Source organism: Bombus terrestris, chromosome 11 (assembly GCF_910591885.1).
Source record: "Bombus terrestris chromosome 11, iyBomTerr1.2, whole genome shotgun sequence".
NCBI classification, from domain to species: domain Eukaryota; kingdom Metazoa; phylum Arthropoda; class Insecta; order Hymenoptera; family Apidae; genus Bombus; species Bombus terrestris.
In genome coordinates this window covers 1,619,004-1,632,402 of record NC_063279.1, presented here as the reverse complement: position 1 = coordinate 1,632,402, position 13,399 = coordinate 1,619,004, and the positions used below count along the sequence as shown (strand labels likewise).

The 13,399-nt window shown below is 37.1% G+C and overlaps 1 protein-coding gene across 1 annotated transcript in view; it reads right to left on the bottom strand.

Moving 5' to 3' along the window:
- Positions 1 to 13,399, bottom strand: part of LOC100647228 (peroxidasin) — a 347,948-nt gene that overhangs the window by 69,050 nt on the left and 265,499 nt on the right. The window lies entirely within an intron of this gene.

The window sequence follows — 13,399 nt, the reverse complement described above, 5'->3', positions numbered from 1 at the left end:
TTTAGAACCATATAATCAATACACAAAGAAGGATAAAGAATTTGCATGATAACGCCACTTAACTATGCTACGTGTAATCATAAAAGTCAGTCCACCCAGGAATAATGATACACCATCGACCTTCTTCATCTTCTACGGAATAAAATAACTATAGCGCACGTACCTAAGGAATTCTCTTTTCCTAAGCCTTGCTCTTAGCTTTCTCTTCGTTTTCTTAAATAAACCAAGCTTCTTAACTTTAAATTTCAAGTGTGAAAATTAACTTTCATATATACTTTTTACTTATCAAATATACAAGCTATGTTATATTTTAGAAAAGTTTATGTTCAAAGTCCAAATCGAAATCGTCGATGCACGAACAGAACATAAATTTGTTAAAGCGATATTCTCGTGTATTAAAGTCGCGTGAGAAATTTCATTCGATCGATATGGAAGATAAAATGATGTTTCAATAAATGATTTTCTTTAATAAAATAGAATATTTCAGTGATGAAACGTTTGTTTAAGCGTGCATATTTTAGCGGCTACATCGAATATTTATATCTCAATTTATAATAAAAAATGAAGACAGTTAATACAATTGTTTCTAGGTAAAGCAACCGAACGATGAAAATTATTACTTTGATATTAATATCAATATGGACGTTGAGAAATATAATACATAAAAAGCTTCGTTCGAAGCTAAAATAATAAAATTGTTAGATTTTAATAACCTTTACTCGTGAAATAGTTTTTACGAAATGTTGTGTTAAAATTTATCGAATTTTGAAAATGTATCTGAATAAATCATTTCACGATACAACATAGAATATTAAAATCAATTTTCCTCTACGATATTTTTACCATTTATAAATTCACATCGAGAAGTACCGTCATGGAGCGACAACCGAATAATATAACTTGTTATTTTTTCATTCCAAAACGAAACAAAAGGATAGTTTTGATAGCAAGAGATTTCTTGATAACGTATCGAAGTTCGAAATTTCTATCTTACAAAAAAAAAAAAAAAAAAATCAAAAACATATATAATTCCATCCTTCGCGGCTAATATTCCTAATAATATAAATTTGCTGTAATTGATACGATATAAAAATTTGCTAAAAATAACAGAAACAACAATCCTCTTTCTCTCTCTGTGAAAGTCTTTTAAGCAAATGGTCCCTAATGGTTCACAAAGCAGACTGAAACGTTTACAATGGCCGGTTGAGTGACAAGCGGTGGTTTCCGATTGGCGACCGCTCTCCGGCTGTTTATGCCGGTATTTCAAACAAACGTTATTACAAGCGTGAAACAGGTTCACGGCCGGACATGGATTACGATGGTATCAGAATTTTCGCGACGCGTTCAACCGGCAGACGTACGCGAATTTAGGGAGTTGTCGTTGCACGCGAAATATGTCCCCGGTCCTTTGTGAGTCGAGATAGGGTGAAAATGGCATTTAATGGATGACCGCCTGTCGAACTATTTGCATAAAGTGTAACACGTAGAATGCTTCGTGGCAACACCCTCTTTCGAAGTCGGCTCTTTTCAACGCTAATTTAACGCCCCTTCCCACGAGAACATACCAGGTTTTTGTTCGATATTGCACTTGTGTCGCGCGGTATGCGGTTCCCCATCCCTTTAACACGCGCCATTCTGTTCTTCTTCCCTCCCTTTTGTCGTTGAAAGGTGGCAGAACTGTTGCTGACAATGTTCCATGCTGCACGTGTAAATCCTCATGACACACGAGCGAATCACCTGCTGTTTTCCGGATCGAACATTTCCGGCTCAGCGTCGCTGTTTTCGGACGAAACACGTATGCTGTGACTCTGTTTCTTTTTCTTCTTTTGTACTAAATTCGTGCGGATGAAACAATGACTTTTGTAAATACGTGAAATTATTCGGAATTCAGCGTTCAGTCCAGTTTAAACAACTGGAAACAAAGTTCTGAATAAGTTCGAAGATATCGTACCTTCATCAAATTTTTCCTGTTCGTCGGGTACTTTTATAATCAACGAAACAGAGTTTCATTAATCTTGAATTTAGTTTAGTATGTACAGTTTTGCCTCGAAATAAGCTTGCGCTATCCCCTCTTCTTTCATTCAACTTGCCGATACAGCGAGAATCCGTGAAAACGAAAAAGCCAGATTTTCATGGTTGAACAATGTCATGGTTTAGCCGGAGAGAGAATAGAATACGTTAAACATGTATAATACTTTGTCATTCTAATGTTGCTCGACTGATTACTCTTTGATTTTTTCGCTATTTCCAGCTTCTCGATCGTTTTCCGTGTTCCTCCTGGTCCTGCTCGAGAACCAAATCAAGTCGAACAACATATCTGACTCGTAACAAACGATATATAGCGTCCTCAGCGTGTTGCTTATTTCCAGACGAAACTGTATATTGTATACGTATAATTACATCTTATATGCTACAAATACTTTGAGTGTACGTTTAAATTGTATATTGGAGTAGCTGAGAAAATTAACATATTTCTATTTACCGAAGATTACTAATATTCATGGCGAAAATATTTCAGAATTCTTTGAATTCTTGGGATACATCGAGAAACCTTCGAGATAGCTACGAGTGACGAATAAGTCTCGTACATTATTCCGAACTTTTAAGCGTTTGGAATATTCGGAATTCTTTGGAAACAAATATTTCACGAACCTACGGTGTTCTACATAGTCGGGGCAAGATTATTAGAGAAATAACGAAACTTAACTTCTTTCTCTGATTAATGAAAATAGCATGATATATATTGCGCTATGATATAATATACTACGATTAAAGCGATAATTAAACCTTAATTTCTTCTAGAAGTTATAAATAATATGTATTCCTGATGATAATTGATAGAGTACAGCAAGCATCAAACAAAAGGGAAATTACGATCTGGCACGAAGTTACGATGACGATAATCGAGTTGATGAATCGAACGATCGCTTGTCAGTTGCCAATTGCTAATCATCAACGATATGACAAGCGCATCAGCTACAATCACGAAGCCAGCATTAATTCTAATCAGTTAGCCTTGGAAACAATCAGATATTCGATAATCAATCGATGATTGAGTCACTTATGCGTCAGTCCGTTGACACATTGAGAAATCAGATTGAACACTTAAAAAGTCCATCAATTGTTATACATATAATAATTCTATGAATAATATTTACCAATAATAATAATAATCCTGTCTAAAATATTCTAGAATGAACGTATTACCTGTTAACACGTGAGTAATATCCTTCGTATAAAATATTCATAATGACGATCGACAAAATTGTAAATATAATCAAAGTTTAAAGCGATATCGCCGCTTGAATCGGTTAAACTCGTAACGAAATATTAAGTTGTCCGAAAAGTGTTTTTCTTTCACAGACACGTCTTTTACAACGATGCATCTGTATACAAACATAAAATCTAATCTGTCGAGCGTTGTGAATTTTATTTTTATAGAACAAAATGGATCATAGGCAATTCGATATAATGATATAAAACGGAAAATGTTGTGCATCTGTAGAGGATAGTTGATCGTGTGGTTTAAATGACGAGGTAACTCGATGTTGAAACCGTCAAATGTATTTAAAATAATTAATAAATACAGAGAATGTTCTAAAGATCGCTAAAGACTGTGTATTGATCGCTAATAAAATCGCTCGAGACTCAGACTGAAAAACTGATCACCTTACGATCGCGTTCGTTTATTTATACTAACCCGGAGTTTATTTATTATTACATTATGTATGTCCTAACGACAAAACGACAAGACGATTCGAGTTATCCTCTAGCTCATGTGCCGCTACACATCCATTATTTTCTTTGTAAAACGAAAGAAACTTTTCGGACGACCTAATAACTCGATGAAATCTACAAACCGATAAATCATTATAATTTTCCAAATTATATATTATGTATTCATAAGTTGCTCGAACTCGCTCAAATACCGAAGAAGGCAATCTAAATCTTACATCGAATCTACCAAGCAGAATAATATAATATTTCGTAAAATTTGACGGAATTCACGACTCGTGAAACACTCCGCGAACCGCAGCACGTCGTGGCACGAAAACTACGTAGATAATTCAGAGTTCGACGTGCAGTGATATATCCGAGATTTTTGCCCTACTTTCCTATACTTGTATCCACTAGATCCAAGGTGACATGTGGAGAACCGATATGGCAAGTAAATGGCTGTTCGCGCGAGCGTTGCATCGAATTCCAAAAAGTTTACGGTTCTCGAATATGTGCGCGTATACGTATGTACAGTGTACACGCGTGCAGACGTCGCAATGGCCGAAGATTACGTTAGGGTGCCTTTTGTATGCAGTCCCACACGTACACCGTACGAGCCTGTACCGCGATATTTGACTTTCCTTTTTCCATTTCTCAGCGACCGGTCTCGAAACTGGCCGACACCATCGACTTTAAATCGTTCTCTATGTCTGCATTCCTTTTTTCCGTATTTCCAGTTTCTATCCATTTATGCTAAGTAGACCAAACATTACGTTCAGCGTATTTCCCATTTTTTTTTTTTTTTTAGAAACCTACCTTAGCTGATTTTTCGGTTTCTCTTATTCTGCTATCGCTTATTTTACAATGCAAATAATTTTAGTCGACGTAAGGACAATTCGAATCAATTTTCCTTTTCAGAATTTTCAAATGGTTGTACGATGTATCTAATTATGGTAATGTTACACACGCTGCGTTAACGTATCTAATGCTAAATAATATTATCGATAATAGAGGTTCGTCAATTGTTTAAAAACAACCTGCGAACATTTTAAAACGTTTAACGTAATGGAATAAATAATTCTCCGGCATTAAAACCTATTTGGGATAAGAGAGAAGCGGGAAGCAATGGTACAATTTTTCTGATCACACCTGCGACGAATTATTTTTGTCGTTTCCTTTTCCCGGTTCGCTTGTCACTTCAGTGGAAGAGAATAACGTCAGCTTGGCCGACCAGACAAATTAGAATATTACGTATGGGCCGTCGGTATGAGCGAGAATAATAATTAGAGACCGACAGACTGTACGCGCGAGAATAATTTTATCGCGAAGGAGTATAACGCGAGGATAGAAAATTCGTTAGAATTACGTTCTGGATCGCTGTATCGAAAATTAGTAATTCGTTCTCTCTATGCTTATTGCTCGCTGACGATGCATATTCATTTAGATTACAAGTTTTAGAATAAATTTGATTATCCTACTAGGAAGTAATTATACTATCCTTTTATCTTTTTATTCAGCTCGCGATGTAGACATTTCGTTCTGTTCGCGTCTTGAAATTATTTTCTGATCTATTCTTTTGATTATTACATTTTTAATAAAATATTTCGTTCGGTAATCTCAAGGAGATTGAAAATACAGCAAACTAACGTGCAATTTTCGGTAATAATTTGTTTCATTTATGTGAATTTTAGTTTTGGACGCAAAATAACCAATAGATATTGTACAATGACCTGATTCCGTAAAATTACATTCTTTGAAATAGCAATTGTACAAGACTTAATCGACAAGAACGAGGAAAATATACTAAACGAAAATTTAACCTGGAAATTCAAGCTCTGATCAAACTTTGATTGAAAATGTACCAACTTAGCGTAACAAATTGCCACCCACCGAAACGAAATTAGCGAATAATTGCAGGACTAGCTTGGCGACGTGAATTACATCGGCCATTTGAGTAGTCTGGAATTGTTCAAGCCGAAAAAAAAGATAGCTACCAGCATTACGTAGAATCGTCGAATACCGGTGGTCCGTGTGCGATAATTAACCCCAAATTTCGCACGACGATATAAAAGTTTCGCGACAGCGTGTTTGTGTCGTCGGTCGTATAATTTCCTGGCAATGGTGCACTGGCTCGGAAAACACAGCCAAAGCTATTCGTTATACGAAGAAAAAGACAAAACAGGGGAAAAAATAGCTGGAATCGATACGAAACGCAAAAGTTTCCGTCGTCTCGCTACATTTTTCCGCCTCGCTCTTTCTAATTTAAATCTAATCCACCTACGGTTTTGCTTTTAAAAGATAACTTTCGCGTAACTTGATGGTAGAAACGTAGATTTAACACATGTAAATGCTTCGTTTTAAGAGAAGTAGAATAATGTTTTACCGCTATAAATCGTAAGATTTCGATGAATAGACGTTAGATGAATTTTCAATAAACAACAGAGGAAAGCTTCGGTGCTGATTTACACAGTAAGATAGTTAATCCGCGTAGCTATTCTTGTTCATTAAATTTATTTTACAACGTAAATCTACAAAGTCTGGGTTATATTCCGCACAAAGAATGTGGTCTACTGTTCAAGCAACGGAAACACACCTCGATCTTGTGAAATATTTAGAAAGTTCTCGATCTTGCGCTTCGTAATAACGAGACGAACTCGAAGCATAAATTATACTTCCAATTCCCTAAAGATGGATTGTACTTTTACGACATATTATAATAGTTCTTCCATTAGTAGTTTCATGATTTGAATCAATAATTCTATAGAAATCATAAATAACGCGAAGCTAGAAACGTCATTAAATACAAGTTATGATCGCTTAAAAATTTTGTATTTGATATATTGTTACAACAACGAATAGTCGATTTATTTCTATTAAGAGATCATAAGACAGGAGCTTCAGGTAGATTGAAGATCTTTTTATCTTGGCGAAAGACGTCTTTAAACTTCAGCAAACACAAAATAAACAGCTTCGTAAAACACATAAAAGAATCGAAAGACGCGGTTACCGTCTAATAGAAACGTTTTATTTTATTATTTTCTAGTCTCCTTCTTTGCATTCGTAGAACAGGAAGCACGGTGGAACGTTTGCAATAATGGAACGAAGGAAAGGCGATTCATGTGACAGAATCCGCGACTTCAGTTTCAAAGCGATAAACCGCTGGTTGTTTCGTGGCCTTTGACACCGTTAACATGCATGCAGATTGGCGCGCCAGGATGGATGTTCGATTGCTTGGAGAAGACGTTCTCGAAGCCACAGGCGGCTTCTCGAGTGCGAGTCTAGAAGAAGCCAGCCCCTAGAGGAGGGATGCTTTGTCGCGTTGAAAGCGAAGAAGGAAACACTCGAGGGCCTTTCGAGCGAGGATCCGCCGCTATTGGAAAGCAACGCAGCTGGGGACCGGATCACCTCATTAAAACTGCATAAAAAGAGCCGAGGAGCGCGGCTTTGTCGAACGTCCACTCCGTGTAAAAGGTGAAACCAAGACGTGGATAAGATAGTAGCGTGGTAGAACGTACAGTTGCTCGCGAAAGTATTCCGACACTTGCGTTTTGAAATTTCATTAAAATCGTAATTTATTCTTTTAAACCATTCTACTAATAAGTCTCGATATTCAGCGAGATTATCTTATCATATTTCGATAGAAATCTTTTTATCTACTAAATTTTTGTTCAACTTGTAAATTTCCTACCAGCGCATAAAAATACGTGGTTCGTTTATCTGTTATATGTTTAAGATGACTGTCCATCTAATTCTTTACTAAACACATATGCTTATCATATATATCTGGTAAGTTCTATGTATATTTTCAGATTGATCTCAAAGACCAATATAATCGCGATAGTCGAGTCTCATCACAGGATTAGCTAAATGTCTAAATGTTTCGTATAAAACACACGACGGATACGTACGATATTTTTACGGCGAGTGGCACAATAGTTTCGCAACCCGCTGTATACTCCTGACATTTTGTCTCGAAGCTACAGATACCGTTCGATTTCAGATGGAGTTTATAGGAAGACGAAGCTCTCACCACTGGGAAAAATCGCGTTATTGGTTGCCTGGTGACTAAAATACGCTAAACAACTTCTTGAATTTCAGACTCTCTTAGGCTGCTCTCGGATTACATATATACATTGTCAATATTTCAAGGTTCTCAAATAAGAGGATCAATATGTATTGTCAATACAATATTGTCGATATTTATCGATAAACTACATTTTCGTTGAGAATCTTCAACTATCGACGGTATTATCGATCGCCCAAAGGCAACTTCAGAAGCTGCTGATTTCGATGCTTTTGAGTTTCCTGCACTATGCTAACTTTGTTTCTTCTCGTTGTTAGAGGCATGCTTATTATTATTGTGTTAATATTTGGAGAAGGAGGCTGAGCGAATTTTTGACATGTTTGACTGCATTTGCGAATCGTAGACGTGGGTTTGCACCGCTTGAGAAGGTAAAGTATACACGAGAGAGATGATAGAAAATTTCAACGAGAGTTAATTTCCCTCGGAATTGCTTTTTGTGTTATTTCTGATTCGCGATTCCAGTCTCACAAAGATTTTCTGGAATCAAAACCCTTAAATATATGTGACGTTGAAAAACCAGTTACATTTATGTCTCTTTTGATCAAAGAAATCACGTCGTGCGAACAGGATAAAAATTTTGTCGCGATTTTGACAATTTGAATGTACACGGTCGCGTACTTTTGAACGTATCATTTTTTTAGTTTCATAATTAATCACGTTGTAACTTTGCTCTATGCCACGACACATTTTCATAATTCGAACAAATATAATCAACCTTTTGTAACAATAAAAGAAGTAGACTATTTTAGAAAAATTACCAGCGGGGAACTATCTTACACCGCTATTGGTTTTCGTCGTGTCTTTGTAGAAAGCATTAATCTTCCGAAAGAAGGAAACTATTAATTAATAAGTATGTTGAGCGGTGACATCGCGAGATTAATCTCCACGAAATCGTGTCCAGGTTAGTTTAAAACTTGGGTAATTGATCCCGAAGAATGAAATTCCTGCTCTCGTATAAATAATTCAACAGCCCTATTGAATTCCTTGAGACCAGGATTATTGACATCACATTCTACGGATTACGAATCGTCTGAATTGGTTTCCACGAGACCAAAGTCATCTTTATTGGATCGGTCCTCTTGATAAGATCTTGGATTACTAATTCCACATGCGTGTTCTACTGTATCACAAATCGAATAGTGCAATTGCGGTTCTAATTAGAACTTAGATTACCTACGGTTCTATATAATGCACGTATTTATCTGTAAACTTTATTACGAAAGACTAAACGCTTTCGGTGTTTACAACATCGGATTGTTACTTAACAGTATATACATACAAATCGTATTTTTAGATGCTATTAACCATAATAAGTTCATTAACAATTTTTAACTGCCACGTTGGTCATGGTTTCTCCTGTGACGCCACGGTGGTCATCGATGATCGGAGCGCATGAACTTCTTACAATTGTAAAAATTGTATGAAAATTGACAGTTAGGGCAGTTCGAATATAATCGATAAATAGAAGATACTTTGAAATAAGAAGTACCCCATTGAACGATTAAACATTTTTATTAGAACATCGATAAAGAAAAAATGAGAACAAATCTTGCTTCTAAAAGTGAACTGTATTTGTATCCATATCTTTGAGGAGTAATCTACGAATATTATTATAAACACAACTTAGAAAATAATCGTAAATGCTGCATTGTAATCATACAATTGAACTTAGAAGTGTGCACATACCTTACTGTTATATATAGAATGAGCAAATACCGTTTACCAATATCTTCTACACGTTTCAACGATACATTCTGGACGTTTTGTTTACGACGAAGTAATAAATGCGGGTGGTTCGTTGAAATAAACGAAGTCTTGTTATAATGTGTCGCTATCATCTGTTACCGAGGCGCCACGGTGGTCACCCGTGACCACCAATGAGATAAGCGGTCCATTGGGGAAGAATGTTGTCTTACATCGTCGATTTATTATTATTTTGCCATTACATGCTTTGAATAATAAAAATACTTCCGTGGCGTCCTGAGCGAAACGTGTGATTTCAGCATGGCAGTCAAAATGTTAAACTCCTAAAACTAAAGAATCAGCAAACATTAACTTACTATGCTTCTGCCTATAGTTTCGTATTTGCTGATCGACAAAAATGGTCGAGCAATAAATTATGTCCATCAAAGGAATGTACACCTGTTCCATCCTGGACGCACATTTATTCTTATCCATAATAGAATCGAACAGTTTATCGCGTCAGCAAAAGTTCGAGCGTAACGCGTTAAATGGGCCTGGACACAGCAAACAGCGAAGGATTAAGGATATTCGTCGTTCTCTACGATCAGTATTCCGAAAGTCAGTTTAACTTGGCCGCGTTTACGTCCATCGAATAGACTGATTCGTTCTTGAGCAGTAAGCCGGCTGAGCTTGAATTTTATTGCCGTCTTTAGGGTGTTTGCAGTGTGACGATATGAGAGCCATGGCGCCACCATGTCCTCAGGTTCTAAGCTATGATAATTTTTAACGTAAATAGCGCTATTTATCTGCTCCACCACGTATACGATCCATGATAGATACTTGTTCCGGTTCTAGATGTATTTTAACGTTAAGGAAGTTACGCTTCTTTAGCAAAAAATTGCGATTTTTGGGATTTGTTTTTTCTTTCGTGATCTTCCTTAAAAGCTTCACACGCACAGACTTATCGTATCGTTGGCATTTGTTCCTTTGACAAAGATTTATAATCCTTTTAAATTCTACCGTGTACTGTGCAAAATGCTTAGTGTTGATTTTTCATTTTTATCCCAAATTTGTTATAAATATTTCTCTCTTCTCTAGAAACTTTCCGTCAAATAAGCGAGTTTGAACGAACAAGTAGTAAAATCAATATATATTTATCAGAGTTATTCTGCACTCGTAACTCGTCGAAGAAGATATTGCGATTTATCACGGCACATAATTCAAAGCGTCACGGCTATTTATAATTGTAGCGGGTAATTTAATTTTCCTAAAATTTTCGTTGCTACGTTAGTCGGGCAATAAATTACGCAAGTGGAAGGAATTCCTCGTTCAGGAATGGCCAAACTTTCTGCGTGAACGTAAAAACAGTTTCAGATAGGTAACTCTTATTTCAGGGAATTAATTTTACAACTTTCCAATGGATGAATTTTACTCATTGTCGTCTTTTTTTGCGTAGAAACTGTTTGAAAATAGTTTCAATTAGTTATAGAATCGCAGAATAAAACCTTGGACTGTGGAATGTTTAGTCGATAATTTAGCTCGTATATATTTAAAACATCGCAGATTCCTTTTTCATCTAATTATTAAGAAAAGAAAGTACGAGTATTTATTAAAAAATTCTTTTACCTTTATCCATGTCGCGTCTGTTAAAATCTTCATTTTAAAGGGAAGATATTTGCGGGTAAACGTTTACGAGCAATAATTTCGTACTCGCAGCAAGAATGAAAAATGAAGCATCGTACATTTGAAGCACGTACATTGTAAAGTCGTACATTTTCATCGCAAAGAGGGGGCAATTATTCTCCACGCGAATGCTCGACGCAATTGAAGAAATAGCGGTAAATATATTCTCTTCGGTTTGTCTCTTCAAACCCTTCTCTTCGTAGCATCGCTGTACTTTCAACGGTCCTGCAATTTGACCCTTAAGAAGCTTTTTCCTTTATAACGTGTCTGATTCGCGTTTCGAAAATCGCGTAGAGAGAAAAAGTTAACCACTTTTTTAAGAACAGAAGAAGGAAGAACAGACGAAGAACATAGTTGAAATTACTCTTTTCTTTGGCCCGTCAACCACGGGCGATTTTCATATTTTCCTGCGAGAAATCCTGACCGAAATTTTTATCTTGTACAGCGATACAAGAAACGCGATGTGATAACAAATAGCGTAGCCGGCCGATGTTAACAGAGTAAATAGATACGAAATAAGTAGACGCGATTTCAGCGGTTGAAGAGTCAAGCGATCGATATTAAATTGCGCCATACCACGCTAACCAAACTGAAAATTCAGACCAACCATTATCGGACTACAGACTACGGATAACAGTTTTTTAGTTGAACCGTCGATTATAACTGATGGCGCACGGAAGTAGAACAACGTTGCATAAGTTTGCTGCCTGTAGATGCAAATCCCAAGAGAGCTGAGATACCGCACGTACATACCGCGCGATATGCTCGAGTTAGCCATCTTTCCCTCTTCCCAGCTTCTGGTCCGTCGCGGAAAATTGGTCCGCGGCCACGTGTAATATCACCATAAATTTATCGCGACTAGCGTTAATGCACCGAAAGTGTTTGGCTAGTACGTTGTGTTTGCTTTGCGTACCCGTATTGCAAATTCATTCGACTTGTCGTTTTGCAGAGGCCACGTTTTCTCGCGATTGCCGCATTAACCCGCTTTACGAAATGGATTTAAGGGAATCGTAGCCGGTTCTCTCCCCTCGTTACTCGTCTCCCGGATTACGCCCGAATCGGAACGGATTTGTCACGATCGCGCTGATCGATTTCTTTTCTCCGGACTAGAAGTGGAAATGAATTTTCTTCGAGTATCGTCGTATAACCCGCGCTTCTTCCAAATATTCTCCTCCAGAACTCCATTGTACTCTTTCCATAGCATCTACAGTTCTGTCTTCGTTTACAAAATCACCGAAATTCGAAAAATTATCGCGTACGATTGAAACGGAAGAGGCGAAATCTGAAAATTTAACGCGATCTGTGATTAGAAATATCTTTTACGTGTCCGCTGAAAAAAGCAAATCGAACTTCCTATAAAAGAGTCCGAGGAACTCAATCGCAAACTGCATAACGTTGCTTCCATAAGAATTCACCGATTTGTCGACTATTTTCTAAAGATTTAGAGGATTTTTAAACGACATCTCTGGACCGATGGACTGCTTCTTTTATTTTATATCATATTACGATCTTTTTATTCGATCGCGGAGTAACGTTGAAATAAAAAAATCAATGAAAATGTAGCCATATTTTCCCCGCGATTTGCATACGTAAATACGAAATTGCTTCTGGAATGATTCGATAGAAAGGAATAATTTTAATAAAAATATTTGACAGTCGAACGACGAGCAAATACATATATAGTTTGTAAAAGTTGTTCAACGCAGACGGCAGAAATATTCCGATTCAGAGATATCGTAGCTTATTCGTATTCCCGTGTAAAAACTGTATCGAATTAGCTCGTTCTAGCGAGGGAGCGTAGGATTTTCCGAATCACCGATTCGTTTCTAAAATATTCAAGACACTTTCGTGCAACGTTATTTTCTCAGTGCTGCGTTCACCCACTTTTCAACTAAAACTGCTATTGTTCTCGATTGCGATCCGTCGAATTGCAACGACGACGCGACCGAGAGTTTTACGCGGAATTCAAGCCGATTACGGATCGTTGATTGCTTCGTCGCGATTCATTCGCATGGAAAACGCAGCACGGCACTCGTTTCCCTCTCCAATGACGAATTCATGGAACCCATGACAGCGGGACAATTATTCCGTGTACTCGATACGTATATCGTGGAAATCTTTGATTGTTTTTGATGCGATTCCTATGCGCGCGTATAATTGCCATTCTTCTGCATGCTCGTTGATTCTTTCGAAATCGCTGGCATTGTAAACTATTCGAAAAACTGTTCGGTG